General features: G+C 45.6%; 1 protein-coding gene across 2 annotated transcripts in view; it reads right to left on the bottom strand.

Moving 5' to 3' along the window:
- The window catches only part of ARSG (arylsulfatase G), a 2325381-nt gene extending 2308389 nt beyond the window's left edge, over positions 1–16992 (bottom strand). Inside the window, exons 1-2 of one of the 2 annotated variants that reach the window (XM_086930958.1) lie at positions 16856–16961; positions 13580–13747 (exon numbers count right to left, since the gene is read on the bottom strand). The gene's annotated coding sequence lies outside the window, so the exon portion shown is untranslated. Of the gene's footprint in view, positions 1–13579; positions 13748–16855 lie in introns of both variants that reach the window. The other variant, XM_086930959.1, reaches the window with a different exon arrangement.
- Between the last annotated feature and the right edge of the window lie 4432 nt (positions 16993–21424).

Here is a 21424-nt window from a genome sequence, read left to right as displayed (position 1 = left end):
AGCTCTTTAGGCACCTGTTTGGATAATACAGCCCCGTGAGGACGTGTAAGGACAGACCCGTAAGAGGAATGCAGCGTGTGCTTATAAGAACCTGGGAAGCATTGAAGGTCTCTGTAGATCACCGCTTGTGATAGTGACCAGTGTCTAACTCGCTGAGCCATTCCTTCCCTCTTGTTCATACTGAGTCTGGCATGCGCCTCTCAGACGCAACATACTGAACACAGCCGGCTCAGCCTGTGCTCGTCTTGTGTGTGATCTGTTGTGTTCCTCTTGCGTTTGAGACATAAAATGTAGCCCCGCCTTTGCTGCTCTGAGGTGTGAGATATTACAGTGACTAATAAACACAACCCATCTTTTACTCATCTCGGGTGTTTGACTGTTGACACAGACCACCCTATCCCCTCTCACAGGACACGCTCACCTCCCCGCGCCCTATGGTGCCTCAGACAGCCTACTGTGATTCCGACCAGCCGCTGCCCCAGCCCAGCCTTCAGGCGCCCTGGGCGTGCACTGCCGTCCCCTGTCCTAACGCCTCAGACTGCACTGTTGATTATTTGAACTTACTCTGGTTTATTTACATCAGTACCGGAAATGTGGCTGCAGGTGCGTGCTGTGTGCACACTGCTGTTTTGAGCCAGCACTGGCGCTGCCCATGGTCCCCTTCGTGCTCTCTTTGGAGGCAGATCGAAGCACCCTCTGCAGCTGCTCCTCAAACTCTGTCTTTCTCGGTCTCCCTCGCAGGTGCCCTTATCTGTCCCCAGCTGTAGTGCACTCTTTCTGCTGCAGTCAGCCCGTGTACACTGTCATTCAAGTTTCAACCAGTCCTGGTACAGACTGTTACTTCTGGTGCGCTCTGTCCTCATCTGCTGTCAGCCCTTGTACACTCCTTTTAGCTGCAGTTATATATATGTATATATATAAGTATAGATATAACTGCAGACATATATCTATATATATATATATGTGTATAGATATAACTGCAGATATATATATATATATATATATATATATATATATATATATATATATATATAACTGCAGCTAAAAAGACAGTGTACAAGGGCTGACCGCAGATAAGGACAGATATATTCATATGTCTTTATTTGCTGTCATCCCTTGTACACCGTCTTTTTAGCTGAAGCCAGTCCTGGTGCCCGCTTTTTATCGGCAGTTACTTCTGGTGCACCCTATCCTTATGTTAGTGTACTGTAGTTAGTCACTGTGCGCTCTCCTTATCTGCCCCCAGTCATACTGCACTGGAGGTGCCCAGGAGTGGATGCCTGACAGGGAAAGCCAGGACGGGTTCCACAGCAGTATTCGTACAAGCGCCTTGAGACCCTTGCGGGTGAGTAGTGCGCTATACAAGTATCAATTTACAATTACCTCCTTCTGTGGTGTTCCCTTGTGTGCTCTGTCCATATCTGCGGTCAGCTCTTGCACACTGTCTGCTTAGCTGCGGCCAGTGCAGCCTAGTGCACTCTCTCCTCATCTGCAGCCTGGTGCACTCTCTGGTGTACATCAAACGTCAGACTGTCTTCCCACAATTGCTGCTTGTTTGGAAATTGGTGTTTACTTTTATTTCTCTTACTGCAAAGTGAGAGTATTTGTAAAAGATTCAGTGAAGTGTACGAATCTATAACTTCACCGTTAACAATGTTGCCGCTGGTGTGGGTTTCCGTGATGGAAAACAAAAATAAACGCAGCTTTTTGCAGGCATACTCTACCACAGATGTGCTCTACCAAATGTTAAATGTGAAAGGTCAAGTTGAAAGTGTCCCGAAAATAAAGGACTGTTTGATTGGTGTAGTTATCTTTGATTGTCACACTTGGTTGGCGTCTGTGATGCCAAAGTAGGCATGGTTTATTATAGTGTGCAGAAGTCTGTAAAAATGACACTTGGTGATGTTCTATGACCTCACGGTTGATGGGTTCCAAGTCTTCACAGTTCTCTCGGTCCCATTATTAATGACATGACATTTCTTTGTGTCTGTCTTCATAGTTGGCGTTGTCCTGTAATCCACCAAATTACACTTGATGGGGTTCCATGTCTTCACAATTGTCTCAGTTCATGACATCACAGTTGATGTGTTCCATATCTTCACCCCTCTCCCCCTCCCCCAACCCCCTTAGGTGTTTTGGGCTCGCTACGCTGCATTACCGTGTCGCAAAATTATGCATGTCGAAAAAGTGTGTCACCAACATGAAAAGTTTGGAAAGATGTGCCCTAATGCCTTTGATTCACTGCTGGTGGGGAGGACAGCGAGGGGGGTGGGGTTACACAGTCGCAGCCTTTTGTGCACCTTCATTTTCTGACCCTCTCTCCCCACTTCCTCTCTTCTCGAACTTCTTCCCCCTCCGCCATTCCCCCCCCTCCTCCGTACCAATACATTTCCCTTCCTCTCTCCCCCGCTCCTTCATCTGCCCTCTCCCTCACTCCCCCGCCACCCCTTCTCGTTCCCTACACACCTCTCCTGCCTGCTCGCGCCTAGCAATACGCAGATTACTTTAAAGCTGTTTGTGGCCTGTAATGCGCTCTTTTTATTAACTGCTATTGCTTCAATGTCACAATTTAACAATCTCCGCACTAATATCCCTTCTCCCCTTCATCTCACTGCCCTGCTTTCTCAACTATCACTTGTATTGCCCCATCTTTCTACATATCTTCATCATGTCTTTGCTTCCCCTTCTCCTCCTATTCCTCATTTACATCCACTTCTTTCTCGCTCTTCGCGTTTTTACATCCTCCTCCTCTTTTTAGGTCAGGCCAATTTATAAGCGCAAACCTTCAAGTACACGCAGTTAAAAAATTGTCCAGCGCAACTACCACTGTTAAACAAAATGTGACTGGTTGCTTTGTGTTCTTTCTAATGTTTGGAAACTTGCAGCTTGTTATTTTTATGTCTTTTCATTCCCTTTTACAATTTCTCTCCAGCCTCCTCGTGCTCCATTTTTTTTTTTTTTAATTTTTTGAAAACCTTTATTGTGCATGAAAAAGGGAACAAATACGGGCCTACAACCATCCGGCCAGCCACGATACTTTAAGCACAGGTGCGAGCAATACGGTTCCGCAGCGGCATCAGGCAATACAGCAACAATTGATAGCAGTTACACTGAATGGAGTTATGTCGCGAAGGAGCATTGAAGGTTAAATTTTTAAATTGTTTGATCTAAATATAATCAGTAAAGAATAGAGTCAGGAGAACTGAGTCCGTACATTATCTTCACAACATGAGCAGGCAGCAGCAATAAGAAGCAACAGTAGTGGGGAACACCCCGTCAATTATGGCAGTACAGTGCAAAACAACAGGAGCCTCAGTCCGCATTTACGTATCACCCACAGCGCCACCCATTCCCTACCAACCCCTGTCACAGACCCAGAACAGAAAACAGGACAAGAAAGCGCAGAAGGTTTAGAAAAATAAGGCCCATAGAAATGAAATAAGGAAAAATAAATCTACCCCCCCCCCCACCCTACATCATTGCGGAGGCTACGGCCTACCCCCCCCCCTCCGGCAAAGTGCCTGTCGCCCATTAAGAACCCGAAATATAGACCAAGAATAGAAGAGAAGAGAAGGAAACGATAAGAAAGTTCTGAAGCGCAGAAAAGAAGGTGGTAAGAAAAAGAATTTTTCACACTTGAAAACAGGGAGGAAGAAAAGACTAGGCTAATCTACCACTCCCAAAAAGAAGAAGGCGGGGAGGAGCCAGTACAATAACAGATCTCCCGGGCACCCAGCCATTTGCAATACCTACGCCATTTGAATCGAGAAAAGCAAAGGCCATAAAATCAAAGGGGGAACAGAATCAGGTACACCCAGGACACGGAATTAGCACATGAGTCACCACCCCATCTAAAAATTAGACAACAGGATATGAGCAGCTCCACCTCACAGTCAAAAGTGCCAGGATAGACAAGAGTATCAAAATAAATGTGAGGAGCTATAACGTCAATACGCGCCGAAAAGGCGCCGCAATTCGAGATCACCTCTAATAGGCCATCAAAAGTTAACACCCGGAAACCCCTAGCTCTATGCAGGTCGCAAGCGACCACTACACCATGGTACCCGACCGGAGCCCACCCCAGCTGGAACAAAGACCAAGATGGCCGCCCCAGACAGTGCAAAGACAAAGAAAGCGAAATGGACGCCACCCTTCACAAACAATCCCCCTGTCCCAATAAACATTGTGGCAAGTCAGGCACCCAAGAGAATACAGCAGAGCCAGCGGCTCACAAGTTATCAGGATAGCCAATTGTAGCGTCGACTATGCCGTAAACAAATTGCCATGCCACAAGGGACGCCTTGAATGTGAGAGCTAAGCAATAACTAATAGCGACAAATCCAGATGGGAAAAAGCAAGCTATATTCTGCGTGTGATCCATACAGCCCCTCCACATAGCGTTCTCAACCCAATCCCCGCCAGGTAAGAAAGCAATACAGCAGAGAAACTGCCTAACCCTGGCCCGATCTCGGACGCCCCTCAGTACACTTTCCCCGACGAATGCCGACCCCCTCTATAACAAAGAAACAAAATGGGAGCAAAGAAGAAGGGGGAGACTCATAAGTACAAAATGGACGGCGCCACATACCCGACAATACATTGATCACAGCCAAAAGAGTCTCGAAACTGTCTTGAGAACACAGATACAACAGGGGAAAAAACGGAGGCTTTAATGAGAGTCTTCAAGGGGGCCAGATTTCGCCTCGCCGGCAGTCCCATCGCCGATAGTGGTAATGAATACAATGAAGCAGTCACTAAATGTGGGAACAATGTATCACAGGCAGAGCCAGTAAGCGATCGTTTGCAAGCGCCAGTCCAGTCGTCACGAATCTCAGCACCGCTGGAAACACTTGGCAACACAGTAGCAGTCGTAGGTACCAACAGGGGAGTGAACAATCGTTGCTGAGAGCAGTCCCTCCGAATCTGCGCCAAATCGAAGGCTATGTCGTCAAGTTTCTCGCTTAACCCTTGGGAGTCTTGTAACAGCGTCGCTCGCAGTTCACCAAGGGCAGACAGGACATCGCCATAGGACAGGGTAGGCTGCGTGCCCCCCATGCCCACAACACAGGTGGATGTAGGCAAGTTAGTCCCCGAAACGGCCACGGCGCCGCAGGCACAGGGCAAGGGCGGACGACCGTCTCCATCCAGCGAGTCAGCGGGAACATCCATAGCGCCCACAAGCCAGTCACAGGAACATGGGGGGGTGCGACACGGACCAGCAGTTGTCCCGTCTCTCATCGCCATCAGTTGCAGTCCAGCGTCACCGGTGAGGAGCCCCCGCCGGCCAGAACAGGCAGTCATGGCGAACGGACGGGCAGCCAAGTCCGGGCAAGCCCCGTAATGGAGTCGGAGCCGTCCTCTCCCAGCACAGAACAAAGGAGCCGGATGTGCAGTGCGATCCTCCCTTCAATCGCGAGGTAGTAGCGATATTCAGCACTCCACGGCATCCAACACGCTATGGTCCGCGATCCAGGGAAAGCAGCTCCTCTCAGGTCGTAAGCGCCCTGCAGGCAGGCTGGCCGTCTCCGCTCCGCTGAGGTCCGGCAACCAGCGACGATTTACCTCGGGGCAATGGCGTCGGGACGGGCACCAGGCTATTTCCACATTCCGGACGAGCTGAGATTCCGGGAAAACATTGGCGATATCAGCGCGTCGTCCCCGCTCAGACAGCCGGTGAATTGGGCAGGATACCAGGCAGGATAGTAGTGCGGGGCTCAAGGGCTGGCGGAGCCGGGAGCTTACACGTCCGCTCCGGTCGCCATCTTGGCTCCTCCCTCCCTCGTGCTCCATTTTTATTCCTCTTTCCTTCTTTCTGCCTTGCTGTCCCCTCCCTTCTTCTCCCACTAACACCTCATATTTCTCTATTTTCTCTCCTCCACTAAACATTCTGCCTTCCACTCACTTCTGTTCTGTCTCTTACTAACGTCCCTTTAGACCCGTTTACATGGTCCCCTCTCTCCTTCGTTCACCGTGTCATTGCATTTTCTTCTTTATCCCTCCGTCTCATTCTATCGCCCTCACTCGCTCTATCTATTGCCCTCACTCTATCTGTCTATCGCACTCACTATCGCCATCACTATCGATCGCCCACACTGTCTATCTTTCGATACCCCTCACTCAATCCATCTATCTATCGCTCTCACTCCATCTCTCGCCCTCCCTCTATCTATCTCTCGTACTCACTCTATCCATCGCACTCACTCTATCGCATCACCACAGCATCACTCAGGACCACCACAGCATCACTCAGGACCACCACAGCATCACTCAGGACCACCACAGCATCAATCAGGACCACCACAGCATCACTCAGCGCCACCACCTCATCAATGTGTGCAACCATTCGACAACAACTGGTTCAAATATGTTCTCTCAATGTTTCAAGCTTTATTACAAATGTCACAAAAAGATGTTAATATTTCACTTTTGTTCTTGGATTTTCGTCACAATAAAATACAATGAACATAATCTTCACACAAGTTAAAGCTATTGCAGTTATAAATTACCATAACTTTTAAGTATTCATTATTAAAAAAAAATTAAAAGCCATTGTTATTTGTAATATCAATACATCTAAGTCACGTAAATACAACACATATTGCATTACAAATGCTATAGTTGTCACATTTGCGAAAGTTATAACTATTGGCATTGTAAATGACAAAGCTATTCATTTCGCTATTTTCAAAACCAACACAAATAAAAAAATTGTCATTTACAATACCAATAGCTCAAACTTTCCTAATGCGAGACCTATTGCATTGCAAATGCTTGTTTGACCATTGCTCCCAGTAGAGGCGTTTACCATCTTCCTTTATGGCTGGTTTGAACCACAACGCGGTTATGTTGGATTTGCTTATTTTGATTTGGACTTTTAAATGTCTCTCTAGGTTTAGAAGGGCCCTTCTAGTATTACGAAATATGTATTTGGAATGAGGAAAAGCTGCCAAATTCATTGATATTAGAGCTGGTAGAGGCAAGTTGTCAATGATGGCCTTTTCGACATGGACCCAGACAGGAATGTATTCAGGTTGAAGTTGGAACAAATTCACACCTTGCTTGCACAAATACGCCGTCTGGTAGCACCTAAAATTTGGTAAGCCTATGCCACCCTTATTTTCCGGCAGTTGGAGCTTCTTCAGGGAGATTCTTGGTTTTTTGCCTTGCCATAAAAAAGTATTGAAGAGCTTATATATTTTGGTGAGGAAGTCATCTGATAGTAGCATTGGGAGCATACTTATCAGATAGTTGACCAGAGGTGTGATCATCATTTTCAAAGTTTCCGCTCTACCCCACCATGATAAAAATTTCGGTGGCCAACCGTCCAGGAGAGAGGATATCTTTTTATGAAGGGTGTGTTCATTTATCTTGAGGGTGCTAATTAGGTCCTTTTCAAATTCGATCCCTAAATATTTGAAGCTTTAGGTTTGCCAGAATAAGCCAGAGTTACCTATAATGCTTCTATCACCTATATTATTGAGGAGTTTCACCTCTGTTTTGTTCTTGTTAAGCTTATAGCCTGACACTTCGGCAAAATCTGCAATAGAGGACATCAGGGCCGGGAACGCTAAGCCTGCATTCTCAGATACGACTAAGACGTCGTCAGTATAGGCCGAAATCTTGACCGTATAGTCATCAAAGCAAATCCCTTTAATATGGTCATTATTACGAAGATAATAGAGGAAGGGTTCAATGGTGAGCAAAAAGGAGGGAGGGAGATAGGGGGCAATCCTGTCTTGTACCTTGTTCCAGGTTAAAGGGTGACGATAGGCATCCCCCTGCACGCACTCTCGCCGATGGATTGGAATATAAGGCCATCACCATACGGATAAAGTCTGTTCCCAGTTAAAATTTGTGCAAAGTGGCTTCCAGATAAGACCAGTCTACCTTATCAAAGGCCTTCTCTGTATCTAACGTCACTGCAACGGTCGGGGTAGTAATTAGCTTGACCTTCTCTATTATGTGTGCTAGGGTGCGGGTGTTGTCGCTAGACAGTCTATTTTTGAGAAACCCCACTTGCAATGGGTGAATGAGTTTGTGTAGGATTTTCTGGATTTGTTTGGCCAGGATCATGGCATAAATTTTGCAGTCAAGGTTGATCAGGGATGTCGGCCTGTAATTCTTCGGGGCAGTCGGGTCTTTCCCTTCCTTTGGAATGACTGCGATAATTGCTTCCGCAGGGGTACCAGTGATTTGTCCGCTATTAGCGAAGCCCTATATAAGTCTTTAAGAGGTTCTACTAGGGTTGAAGAGAATCTCTTGTAAAACATGGCGCTGAAACCATCTGGTCCCGGGGCTTTCCCGGGTTTGAGAGTTTTTATGGTATGTTCGATATCTGCAGCGGATATGGGAAGGTTAAGGTCCGCCTGGTCTTGCAGCGAGAGGGAGGGGAGAGCACAATTTTCCAGGTATGTACCTAATTTGGTTTTATTAAGTTCTTTGTTTTTACTATATAGGTCACTATAGACATGTTTGAATATGTCAGCAATTTTAGTGGGATCAGTTTGTGCCGTCCCTAATTTGTCTACCAAGCTCTTAATATAAGTACGTAGTAACTTAAATTTCAGATAAGATGCAAGACTCTTACCAGCTTTGTTAGTTTGGCATATTTTGAAGTTTTTGTGGTTCTTAAGCCAGATTCCAGCTCTATCACTAATGATTTTGTTGTATTCATATTTCTTGGTCATTATGTCGCTTAAGGTCTGAGGGTCTTTAGAAAGCACGTGCCTCTTTTCAAGCGTTGACATCTCTCGCTCTAGGTACGTTAGGTTATTGTTGGCTTCTTTGTTCATGGCTGCACGAATCTTAATTAGGACTCCTCTAATGGTGGTCTTAAGGGCCTCCCATCTCGTAAGGTCAGTAGTGTCCCCCTTCTTATTGTGAACAAGGTATTCCTGTATAGCTGTCTCGATAGCCTTCCTACTTCTCATCCCTTTTCAAGACCGCGTTATTAAACCTCCATAAGATTAAAACAATTTTAATCTCATTATGGATTGCCAGTGTCATCGTGATGCTAGAGTGATCAGAAACTACATGTGGCTCAATGGAAGTGTCTTCGATATCTGCAGAGGAGTGACCAGACATAAGGATATAATCAATACGTAAGTATGATTTGTGTGGAGGCGAATAGAAGGTAAAGTCCCTCCCAGACGGATTCAACAATCTCCAAGAATCGGTCAGATTATAACGAGCGCAGATATTGAGGAGTGCTTTGTGCGAGCTATTCGGGCAAAAGGGACAAAGAGTCTCTGTCCAGATGTGGATCAAGTGGTAGATTGAGATCACCACCCATGATATGAGTCGCATTGTCTGGGATCGTGTGAATGTGGTCAGATAGCTCTTTCCAGAAACTTGGGTCGTCCTTGTTAGGGGCATAGACATTAGTCACATAGAATTCTGTGTTATCCTTCATCAATTTCATAGACACCCACCTACCCTTAGAATCAGCAGTACTCTGAACGACGTCAATATTGGCTCTCTTCGCAATGAGGGTTAAAACCCTGTTCTTCTTTCCCAAGGCATCTGAGCCGATTGCCTCGCTGTATACTTTATTCTTCATTGAGTTAAATTGAGACGAGTCAATCTTAGTTTCTTGTAGCAATAGAATATCACTGTTTTCCTGTGTATATAAATCGATTATTTTCCTGTTCTTGGCGGGGTGATTGATGCCCTTTACATTAAGTGAAATGATTCTAATGGACTGCTTGTTTAGAACCATTATATGGGGAGATTCGTGATTGATTGCACAGCACGGTACAGGAGACAAGAATCATGGTAGGTACTATGTGTACGTGCCGGAAGGGGCCAAAGGGCCACATGCAATAATCGGAGAAAAAGATCATGAGGAAATAAGTGTCTGATGAATCATAGCACAAGAGTAGACGCACAATCTGGGCACTGTCAGTGGAGTACGAGGAGCAGCTGTTTGAACATAAATGTAAACATAGGAAGAAAGACAGAGAGAGAAAAAAACAATATGGACAATAATCCCCACCCATCCCCCCTCACCCCAAACCCTCCCTCCGCAACCCAAAAGTACTCTAAGGACATGGCGACCAAGGAGAAGGAGCAAAAGTAACAACGACTCTCTCCCGTAGCAATAGTAGATTATATGCTGCTTAATAATTATAGGGTTTTGCAACAATTAACATTAACAATAAGAGATTCTACACAAATTTGTCGGAAGGCTGCATACAATCAATCGGTCAGCATCAGAACATTTTGAAATACATCGAAAAGTGCAAAGAGCACAGAGTTAAGTGACTTAACCACATTATTCCAATAATTGCCTCATTTGGAAACGCGTGAAAAGCGAAATGTCGGAGCACAGCTGCCATAAGAACTGTGGATTTGTCCCAGCCTATACAGAAGGCAAAAATCAGTAAAGCTTAGTGTAGAGTGTAGCGTAGGTATAGAACTTGATTGCCATAGTCAGAACCATAGCCATCGCCATAGCCATTGTGAGTGTATCGCCGGCATGTGCAGTGCTAAACACGTGCAGTCGCTTTTAGCGTTTGGAGACAGTACCAAGATGAGGGTCAAACCTTTGCCCAAGGCAATCATACAAGAGTTAACCATTAGTAATTGGTGACAGTACATGCCTTACCATGGTGAAGATCACGTCCAGGATCTCAGGGCATCAGAACATGCAATTAAAAAACACCTTTACACACAAGACATGGGTTCATAGACCTGGACCACAAGATTTCCGTTGGAGAAGTAGTGATCACTAGTAGTCCCTTAGTGAAATACATTGTTGGCAGACTGAGTAGATCATGCTGGTACATGTCCGGTTCCCACTGTCGGGGCATCTGATGTAGCCGATTCCATTGAAGACTCTTCTGGGCCGGCGAGAAATTTCCTCAGGTGTGACGAATCTGAAAATATCTGTGGAACTCCCTGTACCAGTACCCGGAACCTCGCAGGGCCCACAAAACCGAATTGGTAGTTGAGCATCGCAACCTTGGCCGGAGGGCCAGGAAGTTTTTCCTTATGATGACAGTTTCCTTGCAGTAATCCTGGGAAATGTATATTTTGGTAGTTTTCCATAGTATGTGGTTGTGTTTGCGCATAAATGACAGGATTTTCTCCACATGTTGGTATCTGAGCGGTTTACAGACAATTGGTCTTGGGCCTTTTTGACCCGGTATAATACGGGTTGGAACTCTGAGCTTGGTCGAATTCCAGTGGATTGCTGAAGGAGAGATTGGTGGCTCTAGGGAACTAGGACTCCAGAAAAGTTACAGATGATCCGTCCTTATCTTCTGCGCCTTCCGGAATGCCAAAGATACGGAGGTTCCGCCTACAATTTCTATCTTCAAACTCCAACAGGCGTCTTGATATGGAGGTTGTTGAGAGGGATAGCTCTTTGAGGGATTTACTCACAGTTACTTCCGAGTCTTCAACCTGGCTTATTCTGCATTTTGCTTCAGAACTCCTATTATTTGTGTCTTTGATGTCTTGCCTGACTGCAGAGACCTCGTCTCTGGTAGATTTTGCAACGTCATGAACCTCAGCAAGCTTGGTTAGAATTGTATCTAACGTGGCGCTGATATCGCGTTTTCCTTTGGTTGGTGATTCTGGGTTCGGTGGTTTGGCTTTCAGCCTTTTCAGGTTCTTAGCTTCTTTTGCCCCCATGGTGCAGTGGGTGACAATCACCTATGAGCAGAATTCACTCAATTGGCAAGTAAAAATTTGAATAAACTAAATTGTAGTTTTAAAAGTCTCGTAGTTTCTAGGTAGGGTGAGCGTTGTGAAGTTGGAACCAAATCCTGTTGATCAGGGGCTAAGATGGCCAGTTAGAACCACCTCCAGAGCTAGTAATTATCAGTGCTTGCAGGAAATGTCCACTACGTGGGCTATCTTAAAGTCAGGCAAGGGATATAGTAGTGGAAGAACTATATATTATGCCTTGCAATAATTTGGAGACAGCAGAGCAGGATCCCCTCATAAGCTCCAGAAGATAGGCAGCGTGCTATAGGCTTAGCGCTGGTGTGGAGCACTGGTGTGGAGCCTAGCCCGGATACGCAAACTTAAATCATCATGCAGTCAGCAGATTAGGCATGCCAAGGGTGTTTCAGAGCAGAGCATTGGCGCTGGGATACATGCAGCAGTGGTCTCATTTAGCAGGTAAGGCAAAGGCATCTCTTACTGGGCCGACGAGTATGTCGATAAGCAGCATTGAGGCAGCATTAAAGGGCAGATTGCAGAGAAGTCGGGCCGGTTTTAGATCGGCGAGCCGCCATTTTGGGGAATTGCCACACGCGGTACCCGAGTCATATAGCAGGTCCGCCGATCGTAACTGTCCGAGTCGGATCCGGTGAACGCGGCCGCGTTAGGAACCAGCAGCTTGCTCACAGGGGTCCCTTGGGTGAAAAACTCGGCTCGGCAGCGTCGGCAGGCTGGTGGGGAGTCTTGCACTAGGACATGTGGCCGCCGCCTCCGGAGCTCAAATGGCCGCCACAGTCTCCGAGGTGGAAACACCTTCAAATGTGCGCCCCGAGGGATACTTCTGGTGCAGCTAGCAGCGCAGCACTTTCCTCTTCACCTACACATCGTTAGGATTCTTCATGCATGCAGGAATATGCCGGAGATCATCAACAAGATCGGAGCCACAGTAGGAGAGCAGGGTCAAGCAGCCATCCTCTCCGACGTCCAAGCCACGCCCCTTAACCACATTAATTTAATGTAAATTTTAAAACATTGTTTTATGTGTGACAATAGTAAAATTAATCAAATAAGCTTACATATGTTGACATGAGAATAAACTCACAACTACAATATTTATTTAAAACAGTCATGCTGCCATAGTATATTGTCAAACCATAATCCACATGCAACTACTCAAATGCCGTTAAATGCTTATTGAACAGCAACAATTTTAAAAAGTTCATTATTTTGAAAGTTATTAAAACTCATGCTACATACAGAAAAACTGTACTTATCTGCATGAAGCAGCAGCAAAAAAAAACAAAAAGGAAGATGGCTGGGGCCTCTATACTTTTATAGTGTTGGAACTCTGTTGTTAGTATTCTAAGTTCTTTAAAGTGGCTGCTGTGATCCTGAGCGCTTGGTGTCAGAAAAGTACATGTTATGCTCAAATGCCCTCCGGATGGTAATATTCCCTCAATGCTGGTAGATGCTACACTGTATAGACCGTTCTCACCAAAAGGTGCTGCCTTTCATATATATGTACAACCAAAATCAATAAAACAGATTTAAACAAAAAAAAGTGAGATAGCAATAATAAGCCTCAGGTCTTGCTATAAAATCCCAGCACGCAAAATAATGTTGGCTACATAAAACATTATTATTATTGTTTTTTTACTTGATGGCAAAGAAGATACACACATCAAAAACATAATTTTGGGATTCTCTTTTAAACCCTCTTGATATATTTTACATGCCCAATGTATTTAGATTTGTATATTTACTTTCTATTGTTTAGAAAATAGTTTTTTGCTTGATTAATATGACAATCCTTTCAAAAACTGAAATCGTGCTCTAGCCACTAGTGCTTAGTCGGACTTCTGGTGTAGCTATTTCTGGGATTTCCCCCTATATACTCTGGGTTACCCACCTCTACAACTTGCAAGAGAAACAGTGGCACTGTCCGTTAAAGAAAGTACCATTCACTCTTGTACAAGAACTTGTCAACTTGCTCCATTTCATCAGGGTGACCTTCCGCCAGTCATGTTGTTTTCAGCCAACAAGGAATACTAGCCATGATGGTGCTTGTAATATCACACTGTTAAAGAAAATTATAATATAAATTAGAATATAATAAGCGTGCATTATGCAATTCCTGGAAAAAATAAGGCATGTGAAAATCATCCATTTTGCATGGAAAAATGTAAAAGCTATACTTCTGCTGCTAGGGGTACACCCCAAAAGTGTGGCTATTTAAATAAACATTACCAAAGCCAATTGGTTTCATCTTTTAAGAGCTATGCAGACCTATTGGCTTTGCTAATGATTTTTCTGATGGTACCCTGCATCAGCGAAAAGTGTAGTGCTGCAAACTCATGCCTGCGGCATTATGCAAAGGAGACATAGCTGGATGAAGTGTATGTGCACATGAATCAGTACACATGGACATATATGGTATGACACATCAGCCAGTTTAAGCATATAATACAGGCCACAATCCCAACATGGCCGACAAAGGAGGAGGGCAGCGCGCTAGTCTACTGTTGTGACGTAGACTATCAGTGCGATATTGCAGCAGTAGAGGGGGGCCATCCGGTCAAATAAAGACGCCACAGGAAGTATGAAAGCCATTCCCAATCGGCGCAGACTGAATGATGGAGGAGCCTAGAAAGCAGGATGACAGCATGAGGAAACAATCAACCGAAGGAGCAGACTGACCACGTGGAGAACCTAGAGACCAGCAGGGACAAAGCTGAAGAGATGAGAAACCACACGGGGCAGCTGGTGAGAGCTGGAATGAGGAGCGCTACCGTCTGGCAGCCCCGACACGTTCCCAGAGCCATGGCTTAAGGCAAGTTCTTCATCCCCAGTACTTGCATGACTCTGGTTGGTGAAGGGGGCAGAATACAGAGTGGGTGTATTCAACTGGTGTATGTTTTGGGACTAGCCATATACCCTGCGCCATTCCCCTATGAGATCAGTACTTGGTGGTTACACTGGATGCATGAGACATAATCATAGTGGCTAGGAGCTGACTTTTGCACCATCGGTGGTGGTAACACCTATCCTGAGAGTGAATTGAATAACTCAGGAGTTCTTTTGTTGTGTTTTCCCTTATCTTTAGACAGATATAAATTAGTTCGCTTTCTTTAGCGCCGTTGCTGGAAGAGAGCACCCGTCATCAGAACCGAAGGATACATATACATTCCAAAAGAAATGTTGGCATATCTTTATATTATAATCAGTACAATGAGATAGCAGAAGTGAAAATCATAAATAATAAACAAGGTTTAAGCCTCGCCTTGTGTCAAGTCGTGCCTGATATACACCTTACAGGGTTGCATTATTTATTGTTCCACAATGGAAGACATCTATCTAGGAGCAGCAAATGCAGGACCCCCACAGCGAATTACAGCTAGTAGGACTTTATTAAAAAAAAAAAAAAGAATGTGTAGAGTGTGGGAGCAACAGAGGAGCAGGAGGAAGTGAAGGGGCGACAAGCAGCATGAGGAGCTAGGGGGTGGTTAAACATTTTCATAAAAGCCAGCAGGGGAGTAAGAGAATGGCTTTGGAAAGAGGGGTTGAGCAGCAAGGAGAGCATGGGTAAATTTGAGCGGGAACCAGCAAAAGAAGAAGAGAGCAAAAACAGATGCACTCCTATGGACTGCTGGAATAAAAAGGAAACAGTTTTCTGGAAGCAAGCAGCGGAAAGACACAAGTCACCCTATCAAAAAAACAGTAAAGAAGTAATGCTCCCGAGGGGGCACAAACAAAGAGGAGGAAAACAAGCCATGGAACAAGAAGAAGGGAAATGGCAGATCAGAGAACAAACCAATCAAGGTTTAGGGGCTAAACGAAATTCCACTATATGTATATATGTTAATGTATTAGTAACAACAAGTCTTTTGACAACAAACAGCTGAAACTGTGGGCCTGACCCTAAAACGTAGGCCCTTGAATGTAAGCAGCGAAAGGTTACAAGTCATCGAATTAAAAGTACAGCCAAGAAGCTATGCTTCAGGAGGAGAGGAAGGAAAGCCATTTAACAGAGAATAAATAAATAAATTCGTTTGACAAGAATGCTAATCAGTGGTAAACAACGATCTAACACAAAGCCCACTAGAAGTATTGATATTGTCCACAACAGGTCTTAAACACCACACAGCTAAAAGCTGCCTATAGGCAGGACCTAAAAACAGTTGACTCATGTTTTGAAGGAGAAATATTAGAGGACTCTCCTGTTACAGGAATGTTCAATTTCATAGCTGCAATTTCAGTTTAAAGTATCAACATCGGTTCAACATCCTGTGATTCTGGGCAAATCACTTAATATCCCCGTGCCTAAAACAAAAATGAATGTGTCCTTATGTAATTTAACTGGTGCTCCAATACCTTTTGGACAAGTTTACGCTTTATAAAACTGCAACAACAAAAACATGATCTTGCTTCCAGTGGCTTGTTAGGAATTCTCCAGCGCTGGACACTCTTAAGTAATGGTGGGCTTTACATATGAGTTAACATAACATCCACAATTTGTCCGCTAAAAGCACTAATGTAGTCACAACCACCTATCATCCCTCATGTTGCTACAAGTGTCATAAACGATGTGGGTACCTACACAAGCACCTGGACCGAGTGACAGATGTGCGCAAAGACCTATCTGCATGTACAGGTATCAGCACGTTATTAAGTGAACGGAAATAGTTATTCCTCTCGGACCCACAAGCTTCCAGCCCACGGCAGTTTAGAATTCCGTTCTTGGACCCTACATTTTTAATTTCTAAAGGGTAAATTTCTGAAAATAATATTACGTAGATAGTAGTGCATCGCTCAACTCGTGATTAAGTGCCACGCGTAAAACAAACACTTCCTATGTGTAGGTTCACAACAAAGACAACCCTCTTCCAACAACGCACTCTACGTGGTATAACTTACTATCCGTGTAGGTAAAACACTCCAACGTTAATGTCACAATACAACACCTTTGAAAAGACACGTCAAGAACACTCCGAAAGTGGAAATACTGAACAGCTCCTATATGAAACCTTCATAACCCTGCTGTAGGCCAAGTTTCCTAAAACGCTCCCTAAACTGCAGGCCATTATTGGCATAGTCGCTATCGTTCCCCGCTAAATTGCCAGCACGAGAAGTGTATTTTCCCTCCCTCATCAGCCGCAAAACAGAGGCTGATATCGCCCCAACTCACAGGTCGCCGTTACACTTCTGTCGTCTTTCTTCAGATGACGAACAACCACTCTGGTAACGTAACTGGAATCTCCTGGAGGACTACCCCCTTTTCCTTAGACAGTTGTGAAAACTCATTGTACGTTGCCTGGAGCGCTAGCTCGCGCGCGGCTGGGCAACGCCTGTCTTCCGGAGCAGTCGGCGGGTGTTTCCGGTTTACAAACGGTTTCGATAATGAGCGGGTCGTTTTTTCCGGGGCAGATTATGACTTTTTATTTCCGGGGCAGATTATGACTTTTTATTAACCGTTTGCCTAGTTTCCTTGGAAGTACAGCAAGAGTAATACTACTAGAATCACGGCTCACACCGCCTCCTAATTAAAACGTTTTCCTTTGCTGTTTTATATAGTGCAAACTCGACCCGTAGGTATCAGAGCGCTTTACATGAACACAATTTTTAGATCTCGCATTGGCAGCGCTTGCGCTGTGTCTTCGAGACATGCATTCTTAGGTCTTGCATAGGCAGCATTAGCTTGTACTGTCTGTCTCTTCGAAACATGCTTGATTCAGGATATGGTCATGAAGGTCCGCCCATATTTTTAATTTGCTTTTGTCACTGCCCTTTAAATGGTGGCTTTTCATTTGTCAATAGGCTTAGAACTCCCTCCTTAGTACCACCTCTTCTCTTATTGTAACCACCCATGGGGGCGGACACTCCCTCTTAAATGTTCTGGCTATGTTATTTATTAGTTTTGGTGCGTTCTTTTCAAATTTTTTGTTTCTTTAACACCTTCCGTGCTCATGACGAGCTCAGCTCGTCATGAGGCACGGTTGCGCTGTGCTCATGACGAGCTGATCTCGTCATAACCGCCGCAACGCTCGCACGCGGGGATCATTTCCCTGCTGTGCTGAACGTTCTAAAACGGGCGTGGTATGATGAGCTCAGCGCCAGCGTGCCGAGCTGAGCTCCTCACAAGCACCGTGGCGCTGCACATGCCCCTCCTCCCCCGCACCGCAGGGGAATTAGACCCGCGGCAAAGAGGTTAAGCTCAGGAACTGTATCCTACCACGCGTGGTCCCTCTACCTGGCTGATGATGATGATTCCTCCTCCTGTTCACTCCCTTTCTTCCAATGCAGCTGCCTCCTTCCTCCTGTTTTTTTGAAACAGGGCCAACAATATGCATATGTTTAGGATTTGTATCGGTGGCTTGCTCACTCATATGGGTGCCTCTCATCACTTCCAATAATTCCCCACCCCCTCCTGCAAATCCATCATGTGACCCATGCCCCACTTTCTAAATTGCCTCAGCATTTTCCTTGATGAGGCGCAACCCGTCTTCAATCCTCACTACTCCTTCCTCCAGCAGCATTCGCTCGTCTGCTGGACCTCCTCCCTCCACTCCCAGGGATCTCCCCGATCACTCCACCATGGCACTAATGTACCCGCCTTCACTTTGTAAGTGCTGATACAGCGTGTACACGTTTCCTAAACCGGCGCAGCACTTTATTTTTTATGGCAGTCATGCCCAGCTGTATTGGCAATTATTGCATGACATTACGGCATCAGGGTCGTCACGAAAGCTAATGCTTTAATTAAGATACATATTTACAAAAAGGGGTGGTGAGGGACAGAGTCTCTGAATTAAACAGAAAGCTCTCACCCAGTCAAAAGATCAGGGCTAGATCCAACACCGTTTTTTAGCTCACTGCACCATCCCAGTTTCAGAACCTGACTGTATGCAAATTAGTCTGTTCCTGTCCCAGTGCATGATGGGAACAGGACAAACCAAACTACAGAAGCCAATTCTTACACTGGGAAGGAAACAAGCTCCCGGGGACCGGTTTCTGGCATTACAGCCGTCTTCGGCCCGGTTTGCTTGAATCCTGATGGTGCAATGAGCAAGGGTCTCACATCTGAGAATACCCTTCCACGCTTAGGGTGGACAAAAATATTTACAAAAAGGGGTGGTGAGGGACAGAGTCTCTGAATTAAACAGAAAGCTCTCACCCAGTCAAAAGATCAGGGCTAGATCCAACACCGTTTTTTAGCTCACTGCACCATCCCAGTTTCAGAACCTGACTGTATGCAAATTAGTCTGTTCCTGTCCCAGTGCATGATGGGAACAGGACAAACCAAACTACAGAAGCCAATTCTTACACTGGGAAGGAAACAAGCTCCCGGGGACCGGTTTCTGGCATTACAGCCGTCTTCGGCCCGGTTTGCTTGAATCCTGATGGTGCAATGAGCAAGGGTCTCACATCTGAGAATACCCTTCCACGCTTAGGGTGGACAAAAATATTTACAAAAAGGGGTGGTGAGGGACAGAGTCTCTGAATTAAACAGAAAGCTCTCACCCAGTCAAAAGATCAGGGCTAGATCCAACACCGTTTTTTAGCTCACTGCACCATCCCAGTTTCAGAACCTGACTGTATGCAAATTAGTCTGTTCCTGTCCCAGTGCATGATGGGAACAGGACAAACCAAACTACAGAAGCCAATTCTTACACTGGGAAGGAAACAAGCTCCCGGGGACCGGTTTCTGGCATTACAGCCGTCTTCGGCCCGGTTTGCTTGAATCCTGATGGTGCAATGAGCAAGGGTCTCACATCTGAGAATACCCTTCCACGCTTAGGGTGGACAAAAATATTTACAAAAAGGGGTGGTGAGGGACAGAGTCTCTGAATTAAACAGAAAGCTCTCACCCAGTCAAAAGATCAGGGCTAGATCCAACACCGTTTTTTAGCTCACTGCACCATCCCAGTTTCAGAACCTGACTGTATGCAAATTAGTCTGTTCCTGTCCCAGTGCATGATGGGAACAGGACAAACCAAACTACAGAAGCCAATTCTTACACTGGGAAGGAAACAAGCTCCCGGGGACCGGTTTCTGGCATTACAGCCGTCTTCGGCCCGGTTTGCTTGAATCCTGATGGTGCAATGAGCAAGGGTCTCACATCTGAGAATACCCTTCCACGCTTAGGGTGGACAAAAATATTTACAAAAAGGGGTGGTGAGGGACAGAGTCTCTGAATTAAACAGAAAGCTCTCACCCAGTCAAAAGATCAGGGCTAGATCCAACACCGTTTTTTAGCTCACTGCACCATCCCAGTTTCAGAACCTGACTGTATGCAAATTAGTCTGTTCCTGTCCCAGTGCATGATGGGAACAGGACAAACCAAACTACAGAAGCCAATTCTTACACTGGGAAGGAAACAAGCTCCCGGGGACCGGTTTCTGGCATTACAGCCGTCTTCGGCCCGGTTTGCTTGAATCCTGATGGTGCAATGAGCAAGGGTCTCACATCTGAGAATACCCTTCCACGCTTAGGGTGGACAAAAATATTTACAAAAAGGGGTGGTGAGGGACAGAGTCTCTGAATTAAACAGAAAGCTCTCACCCAGTCAAAAGATCAGGGCTAGATCCAACACCGTTTTTTAGCTCACTGCACCATCCCAGTTTCAGAACCTGACTGTATGCAAATTAGTCTGTTCCTGTCCCAGTGCATGATGGGAACAGGACAAACCAAACTACAGAAGCCAATTCTTACACTGGGAAGGAAACAAGCTCCCGGGGACCGGTTTCTGGCATTACAGCCGTCTTCGGCCCGGTTTGCTTGAATCCTGATGGTGCAATGAGCAAGGGTCTCACATCTGAGAATACCCTTCCACGCTTAGGGTGGACAAAAATATTTACAAAAAGGGGTGGTGAGGGACAGAGTCTCTGAATTAAACAGAAAGCTCTCACCCAGTCAAAAGATCAGGGCTAGATCCAACACCGTTTTTTAGCTCACTGCACCATCCCAGTTTCAGAACCTGACTGTATGCAAATTAGTCTGTTCCTGTCCCAGTGCATGATGGGAACAGGACAAACCAAACTACAGAAGCCAATTCTTACACTGGGAAGGAAACAAGCTCCCGGGGACCGGTTTCTGGCATTACAGCCGTCTTCGGCCCGGTTTGCTTGAATCCTGATGGTGCAATGAGCAAGGGTCTCACATCTGAGAATACCCTTCCACGCTTAGGGTGGACAAAAATATTTACAAAAAGGGGTGGTGAGGGACAGAGTCTCTGAATTAAACAGAAAGCTCTCACCCAGTCAAAGGATCAGGGCTAGATCCAACACCGTTTTTTAGCTCACTGCACCATCCCAGTTTCAGAACCTGACTGTATGCAAATTAGTCTGTTCCTGTCCCAGTGCATGATGGGAACAGGACAAACCAAACTACAGAAGCCAATTCTTACACTGGGAAGGAAACAAGCTCCCGGGGACCGGTTTCTGGCATTACAGCCGTCTTCGGCCCGGTTTGCTTGAATCCTGATGGTGCAATGAGCAAGGGTCTCACATCTGAGAATACCCTTCCACGCTTAGGGTGGACAAAAATATTTACAAAAAGGGGTGGTGAGGGACAGAGTCTCTGAATTAAACAGAAAGCTCTCACCCAGTCAAAAGATCAGGGCTAGATCCAACACCGTTTTTTAGCTCACTGCACCATCCCAGTTTCAGAACCTGACTGTATGCAAATTAGTCTGTTCCTGTCCCAGTGCATGATGGGAACAGGACAAACCAAACTACAGAAGCCAATTCTTACACTG

This window comes from Lissotriton vulgaris, chromosome 7 (assembly GCF_964263255.1).
Source record: "Lissotriton vulgaris chromosome 7, aLisVul1.2, whole genome shotgun sequence".
NCBI classification, from domain to species: Eukaryota; Metazoa; Chordata; class Amphibia; order Caudata; family Salamandridae; genus Lissotriton; species Lissotriton vulgaris.
Note: the sequence above shows the minus strand (reverse complement) of the source record. Positions and strands in the feature narration are given on the sequence as shown.